General features: G+C 40.3%; 1 pseudogene; it reads left to right on the top strand.

Moving 5' to 3' along the window:
- The first annotated feature begins 448 nt into the window (after nt 1-448).
- Nucleotides 449-1,288, top strand: LOC142440333 (DNA-directed RNA polymerase I subunit RPA43 pseudogene; annotated as a pseudogene).
- Nucleotides 1,289-5,713: the final 4,425 nt, after the last annotated feature.

Below are 5,713 nucleotides of genomic sequence, written 5' to 3'. Positions count from 1 at the left end.
CACTGTTCGTAAGAATAAAAGAATACTGCAAATATCTGGCCACAGACATGTTGATAAACAAATGTGAATTAATAATTCTATAACAAGGAATATTGTCAAATAATAAAAAGGAATAAAGTCATGATACATGCTACAATATGAATAAGCCAGGAAAACATTAGGCTAAATGAACGAAGCCAATCACAAATACCACATATTGTATGGATCTACTGATTCAAAATGTTGTGAACAGACCTATCTCTGTATACAGGAAGTAGATTAGTGATTGCCAGCGAATGAACGTGGGTGGGAACAGGGAGGGACTGCTAATGTGTACATGTTTCCTTAAGAGATAACAGAAAGTTATCTAAAATTAGATCATGGTGATGGTTGCACAACTCTGTGAATCTATTGCATTGAATGGTACACATTAAAAGGATTAATTTTGGGGGACAAGCCGCATAACCGCATGGCGGCTGGTTGTTCAGAAGTGCGGCGGCCCAAGGCTGCCCCGGAAGAGCCAGTGGTGGGGCCGGCTGGCATCGTGCCTTGCCTAGAGCTGCCAGCCTCCGCTGCCGCTTGCACGCTGTGCTTCAGGTGTCCCTATGGCCTATGACAACATCAAAGCAGTGGGTGAGCTGGGAGATATTTACGATGACCAAGGACACCTTCATCTTAACATTGAAGCACATTTTGTTATGATCTTCCCTGAACCAGAACAAAAACTTGTGGGCACAGTTAATAAAGTGTCTTCCGGCCACATCGGCTGTTCAGTACATGGCTGTTTCGATGCCTCTATCCCTAAGCCGGAGCAGATGCCACCTGGGCAGTGGCAAACCCTGGAGATAAATGTGGGAGATGAACTTGACTTTGAATTGTTTCCTTTAGACTCTGATGCTGCTGGCATCTTCTGCATTCGAGGAAAACTAAGCATGGCCCGTTTGGAAGCCAAGTGCGCTCAAGTTCCTGAAGAAGCAGCAGAAACCACCACTGAAGAAACGATTGAAAATCCTCCAAAGAAAACGAAGAAAGACTGGAGACCTGCAGCGTGGAAGGGTGCTACAGAGCTGGTCGCTGTCTTGGGACAGGGAGAAAGCGGGCTGCGGGCTAATGGCAGTGCGGATGGCCTCGGTGGGGAGGAGCCCTGGGAGAAGAGGAACAAGAGAAAGCGCCTGAAGATCCGGATCCAGACCCTGGTTTCCCAGGCAGTGACTCCAGCGGCTACCAAAGTGACCACAAAAAAGACAACGAGGAAAGGGAAACACAACGTGGAGGTAGCGGTTCCCCCCATTTCGGATCACTTGCCTAAAAGGAAAAGGGAAAAGTATTCTTCCTTGACTGCCTTTTAAACATGGTCCGTTTTTAAATTAATTATCTCACAGGAGATGAATGCATGTTTTGAATGATGTGAAATGCATATGTATTTCACATAATTTATGGAAACATTTGACTTTGAGGTTGTGTGTGTGTGTGGTAAAATTATGAAACCCATCTTTAAAGGATTTTAGGGATATTAAAGTGCCAATTTATTATATAAGAATGAAAAACGAAGCTGTTCTTAATAAAGGGATTAATTTTTGTTTTCTTTTAAAAAACATTTTATTGACATATAATTCACATATCGTACAATTGAATAGTTCAATCATATTTAAAACACGTGTGTAATCACCACCACAATCAATTTTAGAACATTTTTTATGTCTTGTACTCATTATTAGCTCCTGATTTTCCCCTGACCTCTCTTGCCAAATCCCTAAGAAATTCTTAATCTGGTTGCTGTCTTTATAGATTTACCTATCCAAGATACTGTATACAGAAAAACACTGGGGAGTGGGGAACAACAACTAACAACAATAACAAAGTGAAACTGAGCAAAACTTTGAGTTTGGCTGCTAACTGGAAGGACAGCTGTGGGAAATCTCTAGCCACTCTGGGGGGTGGGGTGGGAAGACGGGGCTTTATACACCTGAAAAGAGTTAAAGTCTTGGAAACTCAACAGGGGCGGTTCTACCCTATCCTATAGGGTTGTTATGAGTCAGCATCAACTTGATGGCAGTGAATTTGCTTTTTAGTTTGAGAATAAATAAAAAGTGGGTCAAAAGGAAGAACAAATGATAACATGTCAAATATTAACCTACGTCTAGAATAATTCCCTTTCCAGTGCACTCTGTCTCATACTGAGACTATGCACATCCCTGGTCAGAGGCGTAATCCATGTGGGGACCCTGCAAATGGATTTTGGGCTTTCAGTGTCATTGATTACATTCTGCAAACCGTATGCTCAGGATTAAAGTCTAATACCAGTTCCTCCTCTGGTCTTAGATTTTATTAGTTGTCATTCTTGGATTACACAAGTTGAAGTGCTTGTTCAGTATGGCTTGAGTTGACACCTTACTTTCACTAAGAAAAGCTTTTAAGGCCCTTGTCATGTTCTTTCTGAGAGCTGACATCATTGGATTTTGTCCCCACTTTGATATAGCACTCAAATCTCAGTAATCTCTTCATGAGGGTAAGCATTGAGTAGAACCACATCATACCAACAGATTGCCTTTAGGTTAAGGCTGTGATTAAGTATGAGCTCAAAATATCTTCATATACCTGTGGCTTATATATTTCTGGTTCACGTTAGAGACATCTTTATTCTTTTATTAGAGAATATTATAATTCATCCCTAGGGGGGCATATAGTACTTTACTGATGGAACCATGAATTCATCCAGTGGTATAGAAATTAAACACTATTGAGAAAAGTAAAGTGTCATGTGTAGGGCAGCTTTTTAGATAAAAACATGGATTTTTGACTTGTACAGATTTAAAACCTAAGTGACTGGACACTAGTTACACGAGGAATGAGGTTTGGAGATAGGGCAAACTTTCAGTAACACTCATTCACAAAGAGTACCATGCCAGCTAGTCTAATGCATGTCATAAAAAAGCAAAAAGGGCATGAAAATAGTGAATGTGGGTAGTCCCAAGATGTCATTCATTGGGTACTCTCAAAATAAGAGATCCCAACCAAAGTCCAATGACCTAAAATCCATGAGCTTGGCATAATAGTTATCTGAGTCATCTCACACTAGGGAATTGCAGCCTTAATGGAATATTTCAGTTGCTAAAATCTGCTGCAAGTGAGCTTAAGGTAAAGTCCAATGAACTTAATTAGCGCTCCCAAATTTTATCCTTCTGGTGTGGCCTGTAAAACATGCTGTGCACCTGAAAAGGGCAGAGTCTAAAGTACTAGTTGTCTCTATCACACAACCAGTGTCCCCAAGGGCTGGATAGAAACTAGATTAAACATGCCCAATTACGAATACAATACCAGGTGTGTTCTCCCATATGGAGTGTTTTCCCAATGGCAACTTGCCCCACCTAATTTACCTACCAACAGAAGTGAAATCACCTTTCCCCAGATAGACATGTTCCACACAGAGCTCTTGATGTGAGTTTCCATTAAGGTTCACTTAGCACCCACGGAGGAGTCCCTGTTGAATTGGAGTGACAGTATAAAAATTTGCATAGTCATGTTGCAAGATCAGATTTCTTCTGGCAATTTAGAAAGCAGATACAGTGGTTAATAAAATTCAGGTTTAATGCCTTTGGAAATATTGTGCTCTTTAACGCAAAGTCACACAATATTTCATATCCTTCATTGAAAATTATCATTGTTGTTGAATAGTTTCAGAGGTTATACTATTGATATTACACACACACACACACACACACACACACACACACACACTGGGTTTATTTGTGTGAAGGAAACAAGGAATAAAAATCAGGAAAAAACGAAAGAGGCTAATGAGAAAGGGCCTAAGAAATACTAAATCCAGAGCAAGATTTTCTGGAAGAGAAATGATAGTCCTTAGAGAAGTAGGATAGAATTCTTCATTAAACGTACACTCTATTCCTCTTAGTTTCCATGGCTCTAGTCCCCAGACGCTTACTGGCAAAAGCCATAGTCAGCATTAGCAAACAGTGCACCAACATCCTTTCCAGTCTTCCTTGTTCAACTCAATAACTCTTGTCTTTCTTTCTTTTCAAATAATTTCATTGGAGGCTCATACAATTCTATCACAATCCATACATCCATCCATTGTGTCAAGCACATATGTCATTTGTTGCCATCATCCTCCTCAAAACATTTACCTTCTACTTGAGCCCTTAATATCAGCTCCTCATTTTCCCCTCCCCCTCCCCCTACCTTATGAACCCTTCATAATTCATAAATTATTATTATTTTGTCATATGTTACACTGTCTGATGTCTCCCCTGCCCTCTTCTCTGCTGTCCATCCCCCAGGGAGGAGGCCATACATAGATTCTTGTAATTGGTTCCCCCTTTCCACCCCACATTCCCTCCACCCTCCAGGCACCACCACTCTCACCAGTGGTTCAGAAGGGATCATCTATCCTGGATTCCCGGTGTTTCCAGTTGCTATCTGTACCAATTTACATCCTCTGGTCTAGACAGATTTGGAAGGTAGAATTGGGATCATGATAGTCGGCAGGGGGAGGGGAGCAAGCATTTCTGAACTAGAGGAAAGTTATATGTTTCATCCTTGCTACCCTGCACCCTGACTGGCTCATCTCCTCCCCACAATCCTTCAGTTAGGTGGTGTCCAGTTGCTTACCGATGGGCTTTAAGTCTCCACTCTGCACTCACCCACATTATAATGATATGATTTTTGTTCTTTGATGTTTGATACCTGATCCCTTCGACAGCTCATGGTCACACAGGCTAGTGTGCTTCCTCCATGTGGGTTTTGTTGCTTCTGAGCTAGATGGCCACTTGTTTATCTTCAATCCTTTAAGACCCCAGATGCTATATCTTTTGATAGCTGGGCACCATCAGCTTTCTTCACCACATTTTCTTATACACACGCTTGTCTTCAGTGATTGTATTGGGAAGGAAGGTGGGCACCCACTGATCTTGTCTATATTTTCTATGAGTCGCCAACCCTTTTACTTTGGATTGTAATCTCCAAAACCCTGTTGCTCTCTTTTTTATTTGAAAACACGGCTTCAGTGCTGATTATTGGTGTTCTCTCTTGAACATAACATGATTTGATATTTGCTCTTTGGCTTCATGAAGTATATCTGCAGCTGAAGACACACTCTTGTTGTCCTTCCTACCAGAGAACTCACATGAGCTCTTCAAGGTTTCTCTCAAAAGAAGTTGGGTTATAAAGTGGGCTGGGAATCAGGGATATGGACATACAAAGAGCTTTAAAAATCTTTACTACTCAGTATGGAAATATTAATATGATATGACATTTTGCTATTTTGTTTTTGTTTTTAGGTCTATAAAACTAATGCCCTTTTTCTAGATCCTGTAATCCAAAAGTGTTTGCACTTTAATTTAAATTCGTTTGTCAAAGATATGAAAATATTTAATACAAAAAGCTCAGTAGCAAAGAAGTGAATGATAGAATTGGGTTTTCTTTGTGAATAAAAATTCCCAAAAGAAGACAGAATAATCTTTTAAATTGAGTTAATCAGCATTGCTCTATTTATACTTTTTTTTGTGGTCTCTTAACAATGAAGGCCCATAAACCCTACATTGTGTTATTTAATAGTCTGGATTCATCTGTTTCCTCTTCTTGATGGTGTTATGACTCTCTGTGGGCCCATATATTACATGGTAGTAATAGGCCCTTCAAGAAGGAACAGACAAAAGGAGATAATTGACATTTCCTCCAGTTTTATAGCACTTGGGGTCAATTATTCTTTTCTTTA

Source organism: Tenrec ecaudatus, chromosome 1 (assembly GCF_050624435.1).
Source record: "Tenrec ecaudatus isolate mTenEca1 chromosome 1, mTenEca1.hap1, whole genome shotgun sequence".
NCBI classification, from domain to species: domain Eukaryota; kingdom Metazoa; phylum Chordata; class Mammalia; order Afrosoricida; family Tenrecidae; genus Tenrec; species Tenrec ecaudatus.
The sequence above is the reverse complement of the archived record's forward strand: the minus strand, read 5'-3'. Positions and strand labels throughout refer to the sequence as shown.